Source organism: Mastomys coucha, unplaced genomic scaffold, assembly GCF_008632895.1.
Source record: "Mastomys coucha isolate ucsf_1 unplaced genomic scaffold, UCSF_Mcou_1 pScaffold20, whole genome shotgun sequence".
Lineage (NCBI taxonomy): Eukaryota > Metazoa > Chordata > Mammalia > Rodentia > Muridae > Mastomys > Mastomys coucha.
The window spans coordinates 112,149,259-112,172,875 of record NW_022196903.1 but is presented as its reverse complement, the minus strand read 5'-3'; the positions used below and the strand labels follow the sequence as shown (position 1 = coordinate 112,172,875).

Here is a 23,617-nt window from a genome sequence, read left to right as displayed (position 1 = left end):
AGTATAAAAGGAAAAATAAAATAAGAAAGCAAATAAAGGAATGAAATAAAAAAGGCAGGGGATTCACCTCAGTGGCAGGGCACTTGCATAGCATTTAGGAGGTCCAGATCATCAATGCTATTCCCAAGTGGTTATAGCAAAGGGTGGTGGCAGTGGTTGGCAGGGAAAGAGGCTTGTCATGGTGAAGGGCATACAGAAGTGTGCTCCTTAGAGGTTGGCAATATCGTATTCCTGGATCTGGGTGAGGCTTTGATTGAGACCTTATTTCATTATTATTTATTAAATAGGAAAAATGTTCCATCTCTTGTTCTAAATGCATGGTGCATTTTGTATAAATGTAACAAAGGATTCAGAAATCAGAAAACGTCCCAGTACTTATGAAATACAGATAAATATATCATATTGAATGGCTTTTTTCCAAACCCCACTAGAGTGATGGTCAAAAAATCTTTAAAAAAATGCTTAAACTACAAAGACAAAATGCAGTGTGAAGACGACATTAGTAACCATACTTACATACTCACACACAGTCTCACACTCACACACTCACACACACACTCACATACACACTTATACACACATATACATACAGTCATACACACACATACACACACTCACAATACACTCAGATATGTATTCTCACACGCACATTCTCTCTCACACACACACACTCACACATACACAATCACACACCTCTACACTCTAACATACACTTCCACATACACCCCCACACTTACACATACACTCACACATACACACACTCACACATACACATACACACACATATACACACACTGATGCACTTTCTGCAGGGCTTGGCTTTTACTTGTTTCACTTTTTCACTTGGTGTTCATTTTTAGGTATCTGGAATACTCAATCTAATTTTTATTATGTTTTGATTATGTATCTATTTGTGTACGTGTATGTGAGTGTGTGGGCACATACGCCATGGCAGGTATGGAGTGTAGAGGACAGACAGCTTAGAAGCTGGTTCTCTCCTTGCATCTTGTGGGTCTCAGAGATTAGACTCAGTCCCCAGGTCGAGCAAGCCTTCACATTGACACTGTCTTGATGATCCCTGAAATATTCTTTGCTAACATATTTTGCCTGAAAATTTTTGTGGTGATATTTAACAATCAAACAGCTGTAACCAACCACTGCTTTCCTGGGAACTGGTTTTCTCTTGATTCACAGAAGACTACGAATCCTCTGGTTTTCTGTTTTGACTGACTTCCTTTACGTCTATTTGGTCTTTAGCACTCGAGTTTTTCTACAGAGTCGCATGCACAGAACGTCCTCAGGCAGGCTGTGTGGAGGAGGTTGGTTTCCAGCACTTCATTTGAGTTGATGTCTGTGTCCGTTTTACCCCGCAACAAGGCCTTCCTTGGCCACGATCACAAGTGAAGGTTAGAGCTGGGACTCATCAGAGATTACCGTTTTGTGGGCAGCAGCAGTAGAGAGAGATGCAACAATGTTCTGAGAGCTGGGAAGTTGATGGGACATTTGCAGTGGGTTTTGTGTACATAAAGTAGCTGAACCCTAAGTGGCAAAGGAGAACATTCAGATGTTTAAAATATAACTCATCACTTCTCCAAGTGTTGGGAATTGGTGTCATCAGGCAGTTTTGGAAATGATGGCTGAAAATGTGGTTAAAATTTTGGAGAATTGGTTTAAAAAATGATTGGAAAATAAGTATCCTTCCTCCTTTTAATCTTTCTTTCTGTCTTTTTTCCCAGCTAGTTTCTTTCTTTACACTTACTGGATACTGGATGCTCTCCAGTGAACATAGAGCAGATGCTCTCTGGACTGGGGAGGATATGAGTGGAGGCCATCAGAGGTGCCTATTCTAGCTGCTTTTCCAGGTGACTGAGTACAAACCTTTAACCCTCAGGTAGAAGGCTTGAACTTCTCTTTAACCAGAGATGCTCAGCCTGTAGAATGAGGCCTCAGAGGTTCAGAAAGGTCAACCCAGCAAAGCCATCCACAGTGAAACCTAGGGAACGAGTCCCATCTGTCCTTCAGAATACTGTCCTAAGTCTTTGTTGTTTCACTCTAAATTCAAAAACATCTAAGAAAGCATTTAAGGTGAAATAAGAGACCAAAGTTAAATATCTGTTTAAAGCAGAATCTTAGGGAAGAAACTTAAAAATATAAAATAGAGATCTCCCTTAACTCCATCTTTAGAAAGACAGAAATGGGAACTAATTGCTCTATAGAAGAAACATTCACAAGACATGAAAAAATTGAAAATCAAATAATATGGTCACTGTGGGATATGAATGGTTGCAAATCAAAGCTTAAGAGTCTCTAGGAAAGGTCAAAACAAAATCAGAGAGGGAACTAGAAGGAGAATCATGACAATTAGACAATCAGAATAAGAAGTCTCACGTCTGAATGCTAAGTGTCTTAGTTAGGGTTTTACTGTTGTGAACAGACACCATAGCCAAGGCAACTCTTATAAGGACAACATTTAATTAAGGATAGTTTATAGATTCAGAGGTTCAGTACATTATCATCAAGGCAGGGACATCATGGCTGTGTCTAGGCAAGCACAATGCAGGAGAGTTCTACATCTTTATTTGAAGGCTGCTAGAAGAAGACTGGCTTCCACATGGTTAGGTGGAGGGCTTCATTGTCCAGCCCCACAGCGACACACTTCCTCTAACAAGGCCACATCTACCCTAATAAGGCCACACTTCCCAATAGTGCCACACCTTGGGCCAATCATTTTCAAACCACCACTCTAGGGATTCCATAAAGGGATAAATGGAAAAGACGAGGGGAGAAAATATTAGTTAACATCTCCTACACCAGAAAGACATGTATTTCCCTGTTGAATGGCTCCTTCTGTGCTCATACCAATGAACATGCTAACATGATGTCACATCATTGCAGCATTTTAGGAAAGTAGGGATAATTGTAATGTTGTATGGTATCTAAAAGCAAGAAAAGTATTTTACAAGAGATTAGGAATCAGCTATATTTAATAGGAGCTTGGGAGACTAGAAGACAATAGAGTAATGTTCTAAAACTTCTGGAAGAAAATGATTTCTAGTGGAGAATTATATACCCAACTGAACTATCACCTGCAAAACAAAAGCATTTTCAGATTGTTACAGGTCTATAGCAAATAGAGATTTACTTGATGAAGTATCTACCAGGAAAGGTCAAACCAAGGTCAACACTGAGTTCAGGAAGTTAGGCTCCAGTACAGGAGAGAGGCAAGTATAATCTGTGAAAAGAGATTTTCTCCAGTCATGAAATGAAAACGCAATCTGCTGGCATGAGATGAATGTGCCACAACCTGGGGAAGAATGGGAAAGAGGCGGGAGAAAGCACGTCAATTCTCACTTTACATAATGGACAATAAGTGAAAAAATTCACCAAGAACTACATTTTAAAGTATGGAATTAAATACAAAAAGATATAGTTAAGGGATTGAAAGAGGTTTGTTAGGGAGGGAGAAGAGTGAGTAAGAAATACAGATTAATACTTTTCTTCTTGCTGTGACCCAGTGCTGGGGAAGAAGCAACTGAGGGAAGAGGGCTGATTTTGTCTCACAGTTTGAAGGTACAGTCCAGTCCACAGAGGTAGAGAAGGCACAGCAGTGGGGACATGGCAGGGTGGGTGGAGCTCCGTTTAGACTGTATCTGCGGTCAGGGAACGGAAGGAGAAACTCAGTGTTCGGCTAAGTGTTTCCTTCTAACGTCTAGCACCTGAGCCCATGGAAGGCTCAGCATGCATTCGGGGTTGATTTTCCCACCTCAGTTAAACTTTCCTGGAGGCATTCTCAGAGACACAGCCTTAGACTCGTTTACATGGTGATCCTAAGTCCAGTCAAGCTGACAATGAAGAGAGGCTAACCACATGGAGGAGAACTCCAGTTCTTTTTGTTTTTCCCTTTCCTCTGGACCTCGTTCCTCCTCCTCCTTCTTGAAACGAGCCTTTCAGACCTATTTGACTTTTATAAGTCTGTCTTATGCCAAACAACTGGAAGAAACTGACAGGTTACGGGTGGTAAATGGCTATGTCCTTTGGGATTGTTTTACATAAATCATTTATTCCACACATCGTTTTCCCTTTAGTATAATTTAATATACATTGTAGCCATTTCCTTTCTCAGTATTTCCTGCTCTTTTCTCTTATAATTGTGTGTTGATATATGTATGTGCACATATACGTATGTATGTATGCATGTATGTACACATATATGTCTGTCGGGGCCATAGAGGGATGCTATGTGAATTCACTTGAGACAGGGTCTCTTGCTGAACCAGGAGCTTTTCTTTTTGATCTCCTCAGCCAGGCTGGCAGCTATCAGCCTCAGCGGCCCTCCTTCCTTCATATTGTTTCCAGTTCCCAGTCTTGGGTCACAGGGATGTGCAGCCATGCCTAACTTTTATGTGGGTGCTGAGGGTCTGAGCCCAGGTGTGCTTGTCTGTGCAGCCAGTGCTCTTCTATGCCAAGCTGTCTTCCCCAGTTCCATACCTTTTTTATTCATTTCTTCTTTTCTAGACCAAGTTGGTAGGATCCTAAATTGCAGAAACTATTGATTTAAGAATGAGTATCTTTATTTTATGATATTTTTATGTATATTAAAATAAATTTCATAATACTTTATTTAATCAGTATAATGCATTTGTAGTGACATTTCCTTACTTTAAGTATAAGATTCAATGATTTTTTTTCTAGTTTAGCAGCAGAGCAGCAAAAGTCACTGTAATCTGACTTTAACACAATTTTATCACTCGAGTATAAGAATTTTTTTTTATTTTTTCCATTTTATTAATTTTTCTTTGACATTGTCATGTGTGTATAAGACACATTTGATTAGCAATACTTTTGTCAAGGACCTCTTCTCCCTACAGATTCCTTTCTCACATCCATGTCTTTTGTTTGGTGACCTGTTGAGTTTGACGAAGACCGCCTGTATGACTCTCCTTGGGAATCTGGTGGGCTCCGCAGTGGGTATAAAACAACAGGTGACCTTGACTCCCCACTTCCCAGAGACTATCTATAGCCAAGAGTTCTGCAAGGAGGAGTAGGGGCCCGAAAGCTCCCCATCCCCATCTGACAGTTGACAGGACCAGTCTATTCAGGCCCAGGTCAGGTGACTGCAGTTGCTGTTGGTTCAAGATTGCAATGGCTGTGTCATACCCAGGAGATGGCGTTTCCCATTCCATCCCCTCATTCTTGGACTTTTTACATTCTTTCTGACCCCTTTCGATCTATTCCCTGAGCTTGAGAGGTGGTGGTATAATGTTTAATTTAGGACTGAGCACTCAACTCTCACTCATTCTCCACACCTGAACAGCTGTGTAATTCTCAGTGCACTGTAGTTCTCTGCAAAGAGAGGCGTCTCTAACTAAGGCTGAGAGTAGCTTTTGACTGTGGGTATAAACATAGATATTTAGGAGGCGGTTGACCACTGTCAATTTAACTGAACAGTGATTGTACGTTCGCTGGTAGAGTCTGTCTGTCTGTCTCATAATTATTCGACAGTTTCTGCTGGCCGTGGCTCTAATACAGTGTTGGCAAGTCTCAGGTGTGCTGCTCCGGTGGTAGGTTGTCAGAGGTGATACATTTTGCTTTTAAGTATGGAGAAGCACAACCTGCCCCTAATCTTCCAGGAAGCACAGGACATGGTTTATTTGCTAAGCATGATGCTTAACATATAGAAAATAACCCACCAGAGGAATGGGCAGGATACACAGTCCAGGATTGTTTTCTTTATGGACCAGCCATCCACCTTCTGCATCCTCATCCCTTCAGTGGCTCTGACATTAGGCAGAATAGGTTTCCAGGCAGAATCACCAAAGCCTTTCCTGTCCCCTAAGTACTTACAGTTTTGCTTTCTGGGATATAATTATTGAGGTTTAATACTTGGAGTCTTGAAGGATATTTTGAATTTTAAGAAAGTATGAATGCCTCTGAGAGGAAACATACTGTGCATCATTATAATAATTTCCAATCCAGAGTTCCCACACCCCAGTGTCTCATAAAGGGCAGGATGGTGTCTAGAGCACTTGTTAATATTTCAAGCTACCTAAGTGGAAATTGCCCTTTTATGCCAGATGGAGCTACAAAGAGTAACTGCAATGTCCGGTTCCTTTGCTTCCAGATGAAAACGTGTCTTCCCATTTACTTGGTAGGGCAGCTCCAGGACATCTCTGCCCGTACTGGTAGAGCTTCTGCTCTGTAGCCATCTATCTTTGGTAAATACAAGGACAGGGCAGGTCATCATCTTCCATGGTTTATTTGGCTGACAACATCTTGTAAATTACATTGTTGATATGATGGTCCATGAAAAGGGCCTTTGGGATTGAATAGCTGTGGAACCCTGTAGGCTACTCATTCAACCCTGTTGGGTTACAGTCAGACGTCAGAGAAGGGGTACAGAGACCAGGGTTGGTACAGATCAGGGGGTACACAGAGCTGTATCAGAGCACCAAAGATCAGTTTCGTTGGCCTGCCTCATCATTTTGCTCAGGGCTGGCCTGAGGTGCCAGTATTCCTATACCTCTGCGTGCAGTCCAGATCCTTCATGTAGCCGCCTGGCAGCAAAGATAAATGCTCCAGCAAGGCAAATGAACCCACGGGGAATTGGAGCCTCAAACCATGAAAAATGATGGAGATTATAGCCTAGTTTTTTCTTTGTAAAAGTCACTTGCACTTTTCTGGGACATTGCCTGCCCTGTAGAAAGATTTGAAAGAATGCTGTTTGGAAAACAAAGGGCTCTCTCTGGCGTCTAGCAGCTCAGCTTCTGAGCACTCTCAATGGAGGGCCAGCCATTTACCTCCTGCGAAGCTGAGAGCAGGAACTTGGAACTTGTGTTTTGTGTTGTTGATTATTAAATGAAGAAGTGCTCAATTACTACACCCAATCTCCAGGACCATTTGCTCCTCCGCCAAGGGGTTTGGCGCTCAGCTTTTCCCCGTTTGTTTGGTATGTTCTAATTCTATTGCCAGCCAGATTGTGAGGTCACTGACTTCAGTGTATTTACAAGCAAGCTACAGTTTTCTGGTCTGTGAGATCAGGGCGAAAACGTCTATTTTGTAGGTTTGCTGTGAGTGTTAGAGGTTGAGGAGTTTAATTTTGGTTATAAATCTCCCCATCCTTTCTTCCAGGGTTCTTGGGAAAATACCTTACTTTGAGAGAACAACATCCAACCAACACCTGAATAGGGTGGTCATGCTCTCTGTTCTTTGTTTTTTTGAGACAGGGTCTTACTATGTAGCCCCAGTTAGCCTCGAACTTGCTATGTTGACCATGCTGGTTTGCACAGGTCTGCCTGCTCCTTCCTCCTGAGTGCTGGCAAAGGTATGTGCCACCACACCAGTTGCTTATGTTCATAACGAGATCCACCCACCACTTTCTATGTTAGGCCTCTCCTCTCTGCCCACTGAGTCCCAGCAAGTATGGGTAGTGATGGTTCACCCTTTGGTCCATCCTAGATGAAGATTCTGATTTTTGCCTCTGTGGGGAAATGGGCCCTGCCCAGTTTCCTTTCTGCAGAGGCTGGAAGCAGACCGTTATAGAGAAAAATAGTCCATTACTTCTTAGTATCTACAAAATAAAATCCAAACAAAACAGTAAAAGGGGAGGACCCACCTCTGAGACCCCTTCCTAATGCACAGTGAATGTCCAGAGGAGTAAAAACAAGAGCTGCTCTCTCCGTATGGAGCCCTGGAGACAGGGTAGAAAGCAGGTGGCTGTACTTACCCCCCATTAGTGGGCAACAGACGTTTGAAGGAGACCTTCTTTCTTACAAGGAAGTTAGAGAGGACACAGAAGACTCCTGGTATAATGCCTGCCCTTTGAAGGTGCTTCCCGGAGGGCACCTGTCCTTAGCCATGTACCTTTATCCTTAGCATTGCTGAGTGTGTGGTGAACAGGGCCTTGGCTGAGACGAAAGCCTTTGTGTTTCATCGGAAGCCAACACAAAACCAGGGGTTGCTCCCATTCCTAAGCCCTTGCATGTGGAAGACTTATGGATATGTCTCTCCCATTTAAAAATAGGATGGCTCAAATTGTTATAATGTTTCAAACTGACGGCCAAATGTCTCATAAGCCAAATGGCAGGCCTGTGTAGCTGGTCGATGGAAGAGCTCTTTTAGGAGAAAGGAATCAAATGTGTCATGATAAGTACAAAAAATTAGATGGCTTGTGTACATGCAGTGTGTGTGTGTGTGTGTGTGTGTGTGTGTGTGTGTGTCTGTCTGTCTGTCTGTCTGTCTGTCTGAATTCCACATCCACTGCTCTTTTATTGTCATGCTGTGCTGACACCATTGTTGACAGCCTAGAAATAGTCTTGCTTCCTCTTCATCATTCCTCGATGGGAGACATCACATCAGATAAAGCCTTTCTGTTTCCCAGGCAGGTAAAGAAAATGGCTTCTAGTTAATGGTGAAGGTTCACAGAGAAAACAAGAGTCCAGAAATATTTTCAAACGTGGTCCAGGTGCCAGGAGAGTTTGTGAAGCATGTTTACCATGCCCAGGACTGACTCCTCCCTCCCCCCCCCCCCCCCCCCCCCATTGCTTGGAGTTAGGTTAGTTTTCGAGGACTCTGGTGGCTCTCTGTGTATTTCCCGTGGCCCAAGAATACCCTAGTGATGGTGATGGCTTGCCAGGGTCATGGCCCCAGTGAAAGCACGGGCTATTTGTGGCTGATCTCAAATATAACTGGCGCCACCTTCACCCAAAAGTAGACCAAAGTGAAGTGACATCTACCCTGTGTGGTGGTTATCAAGAGCAACATCTTTTTCTCTGTGTTTGCCCGAGTAATTGAGAAAACAAAGCATGCCCTGCCGTGCTGGGTTCCGTCAAGCTGCCTGGTTTTCATTCCATCCCTGGGACACAGCTCGGCATGCTTTAAAGACCCGGCTTCCCCATAGAGGCTCAATGCTCTTCTGACTCATCATTCACTTAGCTCTTTGGTAAAGCTGTTTTGTGACTGCCATAATGACAGTAATCCTGGCTACTTTCTTTTGACAATTTTTTATAGGTAAACAATTTCTGGAAACCCAGAGGTCTGGTTTTGTCACCGAAGGTTAATAATCCCTCCCCTCTGATTGGCTAGAAAGCCCTTGTTTGTAAAATGAAAGAGGTAACCTGGTGTGCTGCTGAATATCTATAATCCCAGAGCTTGGGAGGCAGAGATGGGTAGATCTTTGAGTTTGAGGCCAGCCTGGTCTTCACAGTGAGTTACTGTCCAGTTGGGGCCACATAGTGATACCCAGTGTCAAGGAGAAGAAAGAGATGAACTGGGGTGGTCTCTGGGGTCCACTCCAAATTTAAATGCTAGAACTAATTATAGATTAATCAGGAATCGTCTCTGCCTTACTATTTCTATTTCTCTATTTCTCCACACGACAGTCTGTTAATCTGTCTTTGTCTTTCATCCTTACCACAACCTTGGCTTTATGGAACTTAAACAACCCCCACTTATCTGTGTTATCAGATGATGTCACAGAAGATACTGAGCAAGAATCAAGGAATGTTTAAATTTAGAGACTTGGGAGTCAGACAAAGCCAGGGTTACATCTTCAGCCCTAGCACACAGTTGTATTATCCTAACCAATTTATCAATTATCACCCCCATCATCAGAAGTAGGGAGTTCACACCCGTCTCCTAAGACGAGGGCTATGCGTGATAACACATGTAAGGTGCACACACAATGTTAGTGCTCATCAGTAGTGGTGGCAGTTATAACTGTCACAACTGGGAAGGAGCAGGAAGCACAGGTGTGTGTCTTCCAGTACTCCTGAGAAATTTTCTGATTTGTACACTGTATTCTACGACTCTGCCTTTATCATTTCGACAAGTAAGTAATGATTTGAGAAATCATCTTAGTTCTAATAAAAACAGGAGCATTGCTAATTACGTACATGATAGCATTTTTAATAGGGTTCTATGAATTATGGAACGGGAAAAGATAAACAAGGGTTGACTCTCTGGAGCCTGAGATTACTAGTGAGAGACTCAGTCACCCATGCTTCCTGCTAGCACAAATAAACTGCACTCAAGCTTTAGCTTCTTAACCAAACACTGAAAAATGCAGCATGCTCTATGACGTGTGTTTTAACAAGACACAGTGCTCTTCAGGTGTCTGCTAAGGAAGGTTCTCCAGTTTGCTCTCAGATGATGTTGTTCCAGCTTTGCTTTATCTAGACCAGTGGTTCTCAACCTGTGGGTCGAGACCCCTTTGGGGTTGTCACATATCAGATATCCTGCATTTCAGATATTTATATTATGATTCCTAATAGAAACAAAATTAATGTTATGAAGTAGCAAGGAGCTTATTTTATGGTTGGAGGGAACTGTATTAAAGGGTCACAGCATCAGGAATGTTGAGAACCTCTGCCCTAGACTTTCTGCTTTGAAGCACCCAAAATCCGTCAAGTGTTAATAGTGGAGGGCAGTTCAGAGATAGAAGCAATTAAGAGGAAGGAGACATTGAATTTGAGACAGAAGTTTATAATTTCTTTGCTCTGAGATGTTGGGTGTGCCACTAAACTTGATACTTTGATCTTGCCAGTTGAAATTAAGTGTTGAGAACAGGGTGGACACCACCTGACGTCAACAGGGAGCTGACATGTCCATCATCTTTCTCCATTTAAGTGAAAAAAATTACGGTTGGTGAGTGTTACCTTTTGGATAACTTCTGGATAGATTCAAGAGTGATATGTGCGTGTGTGTGTGTGTGTGTGTGTGTGTGTGTGTGTGTACACCTGTGTGAACCCAGCATTTAAGTACTTAAAAGAGATCCAGTGCAGTGTCCTCTGCACACAGAGACAGAAGTCTGATGAAAGTTGTACTTTTTGTTGCTGATGGGTGAGTTACACACAGGAAGACTTCCAGATCTCCTGTCTTTTATCTTGACAAGTGGAATTTAAGTTTGTCATTGACCCTTAGAGTCAGGAAGGTTGGGAGAAGAAAAGCTGAGGACCAGTATAAGAATTCAGAGAGCAAGAAAACCAAATAACTTGGTCTCTAATCAGAGGACATGCAGCTAGTGAAGAAAGAACTTTTGATAAAGCAGGGCCAGGGGCCTGGGAGGCTTCTCAATTTATAGTTCCATCTCCAGCAGCCTGTAATTCTGCAGTGATGGTGTAAACCTGCAGTGCCAGTACTCAGGGAGTAGGAACTGGAGGGTTAGAGGTTCAAGGTTATCCTTGGCTAAAGGGAGGGGGGAAGAGAGAGAGAGGGATGGAAGGAGGGAGGGAGGGATGGGTGGAGGGAAGGAGAGAGAGTTAAAGGCCAGCCTGTGCTTTATGAGATTGTGTCTCAGCCAACCAATCAACCAACTCTAACCAGGATAGGATGAAACTTGAAGGAAGTGTCCTTTACCCACCAATACTGAAGAGCTCCAGCGATTTCTAAAACTTATTTACCCACCAATACTGAAGAGCTCCAGTGATTTCTAAAACTTATTGTTAAGACTTCATTGTTTGATGTGTGGATGTTTTGCCTGCGTATATGTCTCCATGTCACATCCATTCCTGGCGCCTGGGCGGGTGTCAGATCTCCTGCAATCTGGAGTTACAGACCATTGTGAGCCCCTTGTGGGTGTTGGGAACCAAACTTCTGTGCTCTGAAAGAAGAGCCTGTGCTCTGGATCACTGAGCCACCTCTCCAGACTCTCTAGTCGTTTTTCAGATACTCCCTCTCTAGGAAATGTGTCACTCTGCGAGGCCAGAACATTTTGTACTGTTGAGTGGTGAGCCTTTGTGACACACTTTAACAGTGTTTTGGTAGCCCGTCCCCTTCCTTTCCTTGTCCCGTGGAAGAGCAGGGGGTGTCTGCACTTTGATGTGGCCAGTCTTTGGGGTGCCCACTTGTACTGTGTAGGTGACAGAAACAGACATTGAACAGACAATGAGCGCTCAGCTTATCTTTATATGGTGGACCAAATCTTCACATGGCTTCTGCTTTTAATGGTGGTTTGGCACATTGTTCCCATATAAAGTGCCTCTTTAGGTTAGAAGTGACATACTTCTATTAAAAAGGAAATTAAAAGGCTACTCTTGAGCTCTTTTTCTTTTGCTCCTCCTCTTCCTCTCCCCCTCCTCTCTTTTATTCTTATACCTATCCATCTGCCTGTCTGTCTGTCTGTCTATCTATCTATCTATCTATCTATCTATCTATCTATCTATCTATTTTTGGCCTGTTATGATGGGCAAAGGATTATACCAGTTACTAATCTTGAGAATAGTCATACCAACATCCCACTTTCCTTCCTTCCTTCCTCCCTTCCTTCCTCCCTCCCTTCCTTCCTTCCTTCCTTCCTTCCTTCCTTCCTTCCTTCTTTCCCCTCTTCTCTCTTCTCCTCTTCTCCCTGCCCCCACTCTGTGTGTGTGTGTGTGTGTGTGTGTGTGTGTGTGTGTGTGTGTGTTGGGGGAAGTAATGAAGATTAAACCCAGGTCCTTGTACATGCTAGTCAAATATTACACTACTGAGCTCCTGCCTTGGTCTCAACTTTGTCCTATGTAAAATAGCAGTAAGAATAACACTTTCTCAGGGTTTTTAGGAAAATTGAATGACTTAGTATTGTGAAATGCTAAGAGCACGGCGCCTTAGAAGTAGTCTAGGTTGTCTAACCCTGACTTGTCTATGAGGGGGTGAGTGGGCATAAGGAGCTGATAATGAGCTGATCTATGAGAGGTCAGTGGGCACAAGGAGCTGGTAATGAAGGAGTCTGCTTCATCTTGGGAGCAGAAGTCTACAGGAGTGATCAGTAGTATATAGATGAGGTCAATAGGTTTCTGATTTTGAGAATAGGTAGGCTGTGAGCAGATCTCTGCAGTTAAATGTCTATGTCCTCCTTGTCACAGTGTGGACTCATGCATTTTCAACCATGAGAACAGTCCACAAGGGCTAGCCAGGTCAGGGGTCCTCAAAGCTTAAATACCATTACCAGTTATCATCACTTCTTATCTTTGACCTACATTTTCCATTAACCCTGGAGTGTATATCAATATTATAAATAAGAGTGATCAACTCCCTGCCCTTAAGAATACTGGAGAGATGTGGGAATGTCACAGGTATTTAAATGAGAAGTTTCCGAGTAATCAGCAGCAGTGAGGTGACTGGGAGGGATTCCTGGGAGAGCTGGTGCTGGGTTGGGATGAGTAAGGAGACAAAAGTCCCACTTAGAAGACAAGGGTCCCAGCGCGGTTTCATCTGCAAAGCTGTGGGTGACAAATCCTCTCTGCTCGGTCCACATCCGACTCCTCTCAGACTTGCTCTATTGCCCAGTCCCTTAAGTGTATGTTACATGTTTACATGTCTGATGATTTTGAATTATATTATGGACATTGTAAATGATACATAGTTTATGAATTCTGGAAAAATCTTAATTTTTTATTTTAGCAGACATCTAATTTTGGTGAACTGAAAATCCCAAATTTATGTGCTTCATACTCAGCAGAGGCTGCAAACCTTTAAAAAAATTATCTATCTATCTATCTATCTATCTATCTATCTATCTATCTATCTATCTATCTATTGTGTGTGTGTGTGTGTGTGTGTGCTTAGCTCACACAAATGCCCACACACAGGAGAGGAGGTCAGAGAATGGCCTGTAAGAGTCAATTCTCTCCCTCTACCATATGGGTTTGGAAGACCAAGATTGGGCTGTCAGGCTTAGTGGCAAAGGCCTTTACCAGCGGAGCCATCTTTCCTGCCCTGACTTCTGTAATCTCTGTTGTGTTGCTCGAAGAACACCTCGTAGATTTCTCTGTAGTTCAAGAGTCAGCCAGCAATTGCAGATGTTGGTTCCATGCACGATTTGGAATTCCCTTCCTCTCTGTTCTTTGTTACACTTCTTATTTTCCAGCTCCCCTGAATTCTGTCTGTTGATTTTGCAGGTTTCTTTGTAATTGCAGCCTTTGCATATAGTGTAACTGCTGCTTGTTCTTGAGGGGAAAAAAGCTTTGAAACCTAAATAAACCTACTCAGTGCTCTCTTCTCCCAGATTGTGCCTGAATTTATTATACACATACAGGTATTTGTAATATATAAATAATATATATTTAACTGAGTAATAGTTACATATATGGGGTAGATCAAGTGTAAGCTACTTCATGGCATTGGGAACAAAGCTCCTATGGGAATAATTTAGACCCTGCAAGTGATTTTGTGGGTGAAGGGGAGCATGTGTGTATTAAAGGGGACTGAAGGACACACGGCTTACAGGAAGGTAGAGGTCGGGTCATCGGAGCCCTGTGTGTTATACCATCCATCCTGAGTGCCGTGATGAAGAGGTGATTCAGAACAGGAAAACAATCAGGATTGAGCCTCAGAGTCTTTGCTTGGTAGCTGTCTGAAGGATAAGTTAGAAGAGATGAAAAGATGGTTGGGGATTCATATATAAAGCAGAGCACATGTTTCTCCTCTGTAAACTGATGATTAATATCAGTTATGGCCTGAATCACTTGGCTTTCCTGGGCTTAGAGTTCTTGCAAGGCTGTCTATTGCAGAGCCCCACACACAGACCTTTCAGCCTAAGCTTTAACTGATGCCATTAGCAAAAAAGAAAAGGGAATGTTTGTTGGTATTGTAGTGGCTCATGAATAAATGAAGGAAGTAGGCAAAATACAACACATATGAATTCACTGTTTAACAGCCTTTGAATTCACCTGGCTTTTGCTTCATATCTCTGGCGTCACTTCACTGTTGGTGTTTATGCCATGACCACTATTATCTTCCCACTTCAGTCCTGCTGGAGGATATGGCCCTGCCAGAAGTTGGAATGCACAGTGGTGATTCTTTATACTACGGTGTTGGAATTGGAGTGGGAGGGATGCGTTCCCCTCTGGTCCCTGGAGAACCCTGGGCAGTACTCGTGGCAGTAGCAAGACATATCAATTTTTGGTTCTAAGCTAATAAGAAATTCTTGGCTTTGAGTCAATAGAAAAGTTGATTTGCCCAGTCAGGAAGCGGTCCGCAGGTGGTTTGCGGGCTTCCTGAGAGCAGAGAGCTTAGGCCTTGCCGAGTCAGAGTGGGGTAACACTCTGCTGATGATCTATGTGCATTGTTTCAGAGAAGGGTGCCTAGAGGCTCAGCAGTTGTCTTTAATACTCTGGTCTGCTCCACCTTGGTGGGAGTTCAGGTTTTGGGAGCTTAAAGAGCTGGGATGCCACCTTGGCAAGTGGCAGCTCACGACTTTCATGGGGGCCCGTGGGGGGCAGTAACACAATCCCCCTGAGCTGCTGCTAACACACATGTAAGCCAGCATTTCCTCCATGAACGACAAGGCCCAGGGTGGTGTCCTGTGAATTTCCTTTTTGTGTTTTTATTTCCACAAATATTGTCCTTTTCCAGAGCTGACTAAGAGAGATCTTACACGGCTCAAGATGTATTTCTGATATACATCCAGTTTGACATGAGTACCTTGGTCCTGTTCTTTCCAAGGCAGCTGGCTGTGTAGGACAGGCTCCTTGTTCTTGGGAGGCCTGAGGCTAAGTCTGTCTGCTTTTCTGCATAGTATGCTGAGCTTATAGACATACTACACTTTTCCATATTGACCATTTTCTTAGGTTTTTGTGAAAATACCAAGTGGGCCTGTAATGTAGGATATTCAAGTTCGATTATTCCACACATTTGCTAACCTGTCGGTTCTGGAGGAATCAGACCCCTGCTTGGACCACCCCCTCCTTGTGCTCTGAGGTTTCTTCCACGTTGCTCTCTTGTTCCCTTGCCTTTGCTTCTGCCCTTTCAGAGCTCATATGGATCCGGGCACTGCTTCCTGGCTTTACCTGTTGACAACTGCCCAGTACATTGGGGAAAGGGTACTGCGGAAACAGTCACTTGCTCACGGTGCCCCATGTGTGTGGGTTCCTGGGACCAGGGAGAGAGTCCCAGAAGAATGCAGGCAGGAAGGAGGGTGCAGGAAGTCTCCCACCCAGGCTTTTGTAGATTTAAGGCTTGTTTTTTGGTCCCTTTGTCTCAAGCACTTAGCATTATGCTTGGGCAATGGTAGATGCTTAGGAAATGAAAGCCCAGGCCCGGCTGTGATTGGCAGTTAGGTGTCTGGTTCTGCCATGACTTTTGTCTGTGCAAGGCTGAATCATTTCAGGAGACTTTGCATTTTTGGAGTTGGCATTTTTGCTCAGTCTCACCCTTTTTTAATGTGGCTCCAGAAAAAGGGCCTTTGGAAAGGAGCGCCTTCTTCATATGGGGATACACCCCTCAGGAGAAACACCCACTTTAGAGAGAGAGAGAGAGAAAGAGAGAGAGAGCTTGGGACTGAAGCACAACTTATAGAGAAGACAGGCCTGGCTGCCCCGCCCAGTGTTCCCTTAAGTAAGCCAAGCTTGCCTCAGTACTGGGTCTTGGCCCAGGATGGAGAGTATCCACTAATGAGGCAAGTGACTTCGAGAAGATCAAAATAATTAGTCAGTTCTCACTGCAAACATGAGTCACCACTTAAAGACATCATGTTCTGGTTGGCGAGCTAGGGGGTTGAGACAGAAGACTCCTGGCTCCTACTCCCCAGGGGTGCCAAGTATGTCTGAGAAGCCTACTAGCTGTGGATAATGGAGTCAGACTTGAGTTCCACTCTGCCTGCTTTTGGCTTTCTCTCCTTCCGTATCCAGTGGAAAGGGATACACATCCAGGGACTAGCACAGGTGACCTGGATGCAGATGGGCATTCTGGCATAGAGGAAAGCTAGCGCTGTTTGCCAGCCCCCTCTGTCTCTGGAGAGCTTGACAGGCCTGCAGGGGCTTCCAGGGAGTGTTTGGTGGCCTCTTTCTAGCCAGAGTGACACCAGTTCCATCCAGCTCAGGGACAGGGAGAAGGGCTGGGTATTCTCTGGATCCTGGATAGTCCTATTTGGCAAGAGGGGAAGCCCTTGGCCTTGGGGGGGCAAGTTTACATCACACAGCTTTTCCCTGGTGAGTCAAGTGGGTGAGTTGACCTGGGTCTGGGGAACTGGTTGGCCTCTTTTCTAAAGGCTGGCTGGGAGTAGGGAGGCCTGGTGAGGTCACAAGTTCTGAGCCTGTCTGGCCAAAGTCAGAGGTGGGTCTGATGGAGCAGAACTTACTTTAGAACCAAGAACACTGGCCCCAGAGAGACATAGCCTGGGACCTCTGTTCGCATGAGTAGCCATTCCAGCCAGATGTCAAACGGGATGGCACAGATGATACCACACCACTGCCACTGCTTGAGCAAGCATGTGCTGTGTAGTGTGTCTGGCCTGGGTGAGTGAGGGCTGACCAAGGAAGAAAGTATGCATGCTCTTCTAGTGGAAAAAAAATCCCACAACGGGACCCTCTTCTGTCACTTTCTGAGTAGGTGACCATAGGAATATCACTTAAATTCCCTGGACTTCTCTCACTCTCTCTCCTCCCGCCACCCCTCTTCCCTGTGGATGTTTTTTGAATGCTCATTGGGATGTAAGTGCAAGAGATGCAGTAGGGAGCCATATAGAGAAGGTGGACATTTAATATGAAGACAAAGAGGAAAGAGAAGTGGAGCAGACATCCTAAGTAAGACAACTTCAAATTTCCCTAAGCGCTATAAAGAAGACTGTGTTATGAGCGGGACATATGTAGGTGTGTGAGAACCTTAGATCACATAGGAGAGAGGTCTCCGAGAGGGAGTCCTGTGTGGACTTGATGGGCCTGGGAGAAAGTCATAGGTAGGGGAATTGAGAAGATAATGGCCCTCAGGTGAGCAAGCCCAACCTGCAGGCGGCCATAATAATGCTTTTGCTTGCATGGAAGGAAAGAACTATTGTTGTGTTGCAACATGTAAATGCCGGTGTCATTTGCTAGTGTTTAGTAGTCTCCTAACTGATAGCATGTGAGTCACTGTAATAGGGCAGATCTGAAGCAGATGTGGGATGGACTTGAGTACTGAAGAGTAAATGTGCTGCCTGCCTCCACACTGGAACTCGTAGAACAGCTAAAGGGACACTTGCCTCCACCCAAGCTTAATGTTGCGGTGATTTCAGCTCTTCTAGCTGTGAGCCAGAGGTCCTGTCTCCTTTAATGTTAGCTCTGAGGAGTATTTCCAGATTATTGTCACCAGGAGCTCTTGGTCCTCTAATTAAGTAGTAATGTGCTTGTCCAATAAGTACCATATGGTTGCAATGAATCAAGACCAGATTATCTTAGCTATAAAAATTAATATTAGTATTGATGACAGTAACACTAGCAATTTTATGTTTTTTTTCTTCTTAAGAGCTCAGAATATAAGTATTAAAAATGAAATTAAAGGGTAAAGAAATATCTGCAGAGAAGGCAGAGGATTGGCTTTAGACTCCAAGAAGAGACTCAAACACTCCTATTTTATTTTATTTTATTTTATTTTATTTTATTTTATTTTATTTCATTAAAAAACTCCAACCATGTAAAGATAGCTATTCCTCTCTAACAATAATTGGGACAGTGACAGGATCAGGGAAGCATGCTTATCAGTGCCACAGAGAAGGGATGTGACACAAATAAAAGACTAAAGATAATTGTCTTGCACAACCTGACAAGAGGGGAGAAAATCAGAATAGATTGGCGCTCTTGAACCTTGTCTGGAAGGAGGACAGTTTGGAAAGTGAAAGAATTTCCCAGATTGGGAGGGGCAGGTGAAGGCAGGGGGAGGGAGAAGATTCGTCAGGAAGTAATGAGTGACAGGGGCAGTTCCTGTTAAGAGACTGGCATTAATTCAGGAGACAGCAGGATGTAACATGAGCTGTTAGAAGTGAGGTGATGTCCAAGTGAGGGATGGGATGATGGGGCACACAGGTGAAAGGTCAGGTGACAACCTGCCCACACAAAGGGTGGGATGACAATGACCAAGGGAAGGGCGGGTGACAGTAACCCAAGTGAGGGGGCATGTCAGGGTGTCTAGGGGAAAGGTTTGCTCAAGGGAAGCTTGCCCTGGTGAAGGAGGTGGGAGTTTTGTACAGGACTCTCTTGGTTAGGAGTGATGTCCAAGCACAAACATTTCCATGCGTCACTTGCCCCTAATATACGTTTCCACTGAGCCGAGAGAGAGAGAGAGAGATGATGGTTGGCTGGCTGGCATGCATAGGCAGGTGAGAGTTTGCGTTGTGGGTTTAAAGGGCAATAGGAAAGAGCTGCCAGGCACAAACTTCCACGCAGCTCCTAAGAAAACTGGAGACAAGTTATTTGTTCAGCCCTCCATTTCTAGAAAGGTCTATCACCAGAAAGAATTTTTTTTTTAATCCATTTGGTATTAGTGAGTTGGTTGTTAAATGCTGATCTCAGTCCATCAGAGTTTGGGTGTAGGGTGATTTTTCAATGCATCATCTTTCTTGTTTGAGGTGGTACTAATAACAATATAGGAACAGCAGGGATAGACCCACTGGCTCAGGTAAGCCAGACACTTTCGCCACCCTGTGTATGATCTCTGAGATGCATAGCACACCGTTGGCAAGCAGCCACTATGAAAATGAACAGTATATGCTAGGCGTCTTTTGCCATGAGTGGGACTCCCTTCCTCCCTTCCTGAACACATTGTCCTTGTCACAAGGCCTGTCGCCTGTACCGGATTAGGTTTGTGTCTCAGTTTCCCAGCAAAGTGGGAGGGGGTGATGGACAGTTGTCTGTCCCTTGCAGTTGTAATCAAGCTGAGAAAACGGGTTGTGGCTAGACAGAGAGAGCACATCAGCTGTCAGCACGATTCTCCCAGTGACTTGCTACTTTGTTTCCTCATCTGGAAGCAGGGGCAATAATACCCGCCTTTTAAGGGCCTGGAATTCAATGAAAGTTACCTCTATACTCCCGGACACTCAATACCAGACATCAAAGGGTGGCTTTAATACCTTCCATGCAAGTTTGCAGATTTATTGCACAATTTATTTAGATGTGTAATACCTCTCCATAGTGGCAGAGGAATTGCCCGAGGGGAAGGAAACAAATGAGAGCAATATGTGTCCTTACATGGGAAAAGAGGAGCAGGGTCCCACAGTGACAAGAGAGCCAGACTCCTTGGTACCCTCAGGCAGTTAAACTCCCAGAAGCACGAGAGCAGGTGGCCTTCCTTTAGGATGAAAAGCAGAGGGGCTTTCTTTCTCATCTAATTATTAGCCAGGCCTGACCCTGCTTAGCGTCCAAGATCAGATTAGATGGTGAGTGGGCGTGAGAGTGGGGTGGGCATCCCCCAGATGGGCTTCCTCTAAACCAAGGAGGCGAGGGTTAGGGATCTGTCTATGCTCATAAGGCGCTGGCTCCTTTACTGCTAGAATTAGACCTCGTTCAGAAACGATGGATGCTGAAACCTCTTCTGTGTATTTTGAATGTGATTTTTTACTTCATTAAGTTACACTATAGAGTAGGAGTCATTTAAAACTGTTTCTGTAATGGAAAATCTCCAATATAATTAAAGAGTGGAGATTTGCTGGTGGAGTCTCCTGGTCTCCACCTCCCAGGTCCAGCAATTAGCAACACTTGCCAATTCAGTTTTAAGCATTTCTCTCCAAGTTCGGTCTTCTTTCTTTCTTTCTTACTCTCTTTCTTCTTCCTTTCTCTCCTTTCTTTCTTTCTTTCTTTCTTTCTTTCTTTCTTTCTTTCTTTTCTTCCTTCCTTCCTTTCTTTCTTTCATTCTTTCTTTTTTCCTTCCTTCTGTCTTTTTTTCAAAAATTGAATATTTGAAAGCCAAATTCAGCCATTATATAATTTCACCTGTAAGTATGTTAGTATGCATTGTAACAGACAAATGGTGTTTTTTTTTTTTTAAAGACTTTTATTTATTATATGTAAGTATACTGTAGCTGTCTTCAGACACCTCAGAAGAGGGCATCAGATCTCATTACAGATGGTTGTGAGCCACCATGTGGTTGCTGGGATTTGAACTCAGGACCTTTGGGTTGAAGAGCAGTCAGTGCTCTTAACCGCTGAGCCATCTCTCCAGCCCCAAATGGTGTTTTTTTTTAAATATCTGTATTACTCCAGACAACAATCACAGCCAAGATCCTTAATATTATTTGATACTCTGGCACTTCTATTTTTCCTTCTGTTGAAAATATATCTTTCTCATATAATGTATCCTGATTATGTTTTTTTCTCCTTCTACAATTCCCAGTTCCTCCTTCCAACCTCCTCTCCCCAATCCAGATCCAGTCCCTTTCTGTCTCATTAGAAAACAAACAGGTTTCTAAGGGACAATAATAAAATAAAATCTAATAAGATAAAACAAAACAAACACACTGGAATAGGACAAAACAAACAGAAGGAAAGAGCCCAAGAAACAGATATAGACACAGAACTGCTTTGAATACTCAGGAATCCCATAAAAGCACAGCACTGGATGCTATAATGTATACACAAAGGACCTGGAGGATTAAAAACAGGGAAACATGATTTAAACAAATCTCTTACATAACACTGTGAGGCAAGGAACCTCCGAAGATGCCTGTGAGTACATTTCTGTTGGGCATCTACTGTCAGGCAGGCAACAACCCTTAAGAGTTGTTTATGCTCCCGATGGGAGCATGCTTGCAAAAACCCAACTCTTCTCAGTGCACATCAGCTGGAGATAGCTTCTGGGTTAGGGTTGGGGGCACGTGTCCACTTCCCCTCCAGCTCTTGGACCCCATCCGATGCACACCCATCCAGGCCCTGTGCATGCCGTTCTGTCTGTGAGCTTATACGTGCATAGATCCTGTTGATTTAGAAGGCCTGGTTTCCTTGTCCTCCATCCCCTCTGGCTCTTAGACTATTTCTGTCTCCTTCTGTAGGGTCCCCTGATCCCCGAGGGAAGGGGTTTGATGGGGACATCTCATATAGGGCTGAGTGTTCCAAGGTTTCTCAGTCTCTGCATGTTGTCTGGCTGTGGGTCTCTGTGTTTGTTCCCAACTGCTGCAGGAGGATGCTTCTCTGAGGATGGCTGCTGTTGCTGCTGCTGAAGGCACCGATCTCTGAGTGTAGAAGGACGTCGTTAGGAGTCATTTTATTGCTACATTCTTTCAGTAAAACATTAGTATTTGGGTAATTTGGATCTTCTATCTCCACCTTCGAGTTAATTTGGACAAGGATGTGTCAATCTTACTTTGTAAATCGAAGGACCATCTCTTCGATTTCTTTGATTTTCTTAGATTCTATGTATTTTCTGTTTCTATTTTATTGATTTTTATCCCCAAGTTTGATTATTTCTTACCAACTGCTTTTCAGTGGGATTTCTTTTTTTTGTTCAAGAGCTTCCAGGTGGGCTATTAAGTTGCTAGTTGTTATGAGATCTCTCTAATTATTATTTATTTATTTTATGTATGTGAGCACACCATCGCTCTCTTCAGACACACCAGAAGAGGGCATTGGATCCCATTACAGATGGTTGTGAGCCACCATGTGGTTGCTGGGAATTGAATCCAGGGCCTCTGGAAGAGCAGTCAGTGCTCTTAACCACTGAGCCATTTCTCCAGCCCTCTAATTTTTTTTTTAATGTAACTAACCGTGTAGTGCTAGGAACTTGTGTCTTAGAACCAACTCCATTGTGTCCCATAAGTTTGGGTACATTTTGTATCAATTTTCATTCATTCTAGAAAGTCTTTAATTTCTTTCTTAATTTCTGTCTTGACCCAGTTTTCATCAGTTGTTTAGGTTCCGTGAGTTTGTTAAGCTTTTTGTTCTTCCTGTTACTCTCGATATCTCACTTTGCTCTGTGGTGGTCTGGTAGGATGCAGGGAGTTATTTTGATTGTCTTGTATCTATTGAGACTTGCTTTGTGTGTGTGTGTGTGTGTGTGTGTGTGTGTGTGTGTGTGTGTGTGTATGTGTGGTCAATTTTGTAAAGAGTTCCATTGGCTGCTGGGAAGAAGGTATATTCTTTTGAGTTTGGATGCAGTGTTCTGTAAGTGTCTGTTAGCCCCAGTATTTCTGTTTAGTTTTTGGCTGGATGACCTATTCATTGATGAGAATGGGGTATGATGTCTCCTACTGTCACTGTGTGAGGATCAATATGTGATTTAAGCTGTAGGAGTGTTTCTTTTACAAATATAGATGTCCTTGTGATTGTGGCATAGGTGTGAATAATTGAAACATGAGGAGGCTGGAGAGATGGCTCAGTGGCTGCTCTTCTAGAGGACCAGGGTTCCATTCCCAGCACCCACATGATAGCTTCCAAGTGTCTGTAACTTAAGTTCTAGTGGATCTAGCACCCTCACATAGACATTGATGCAGGCCAAACAAAGCACATTCACATAATACACATAATAATAAAAAATTAAAATAAAAGAATTGAAACATGTCCTTGGTAGATTTTTCCTTTGATAGGTTTGTAGTGTCCTTTATCCATCTCTTTTAATTAGTTTTCATTCGAAGTTTAATTCTTTAGATATTAAAATGGCTATACCAGCTTGCTTCTTAGGTCCATTTGCTTGGAATATTTATTATTTATCTTTTTTCCCCAGGTGGTATCTATTCTTGAAGTTAAGGTGTGTTTCTTGTATGTAACAGAACGATGCATCCTGTTCTCATATTCATTCTTTTAGTCTGTGTCTTTTTATTGGGGAATTAAGACCATTGATAATGAGAATTACCGATGAGCAGTATTTGTTGATACCTGTTATTATTATTAATTCTGTGCGTGTCTGTGTGTGTGTGTCTGTGTGTGTGTGTGTGTCTGTGTGTGTGTGTCTGTGTGTGTGTCTGTGT

The 23,617-nt window shown here is 43.4% G+C and overlaps 1 protein-coding gene and 1 long non-coding RNA gene across 37 annotated transcripts in view; both read left to right on the top strand.

Annotated features, from left to right (window-relative positions):
* The window catches only part of Cacna1c (calcium voltage-gated channel subunit alpha1 C), a 529,265-nt gene that overhangs the window by 77,514 nt on the left and 428,134 nt on the right, over positions 1–23,617 (top strand). The gene's annotated exons all lie outside the window — the stretch shown is intronic.
* Positions 15,599–23,617, top strand: part of LOC116099489 — a 12,700-nt gene continuing 4,681 nt past the window's right edge. The window contains exon 1 of the long non-coding RNA XR_004122272.1: positions 15,599–20,098. This is a non-coding gene — a long non-coding RNA (uncharacterized LOC116099489). The remainder of the gene's footprint in view (positions 20,099–23,617) is intronic.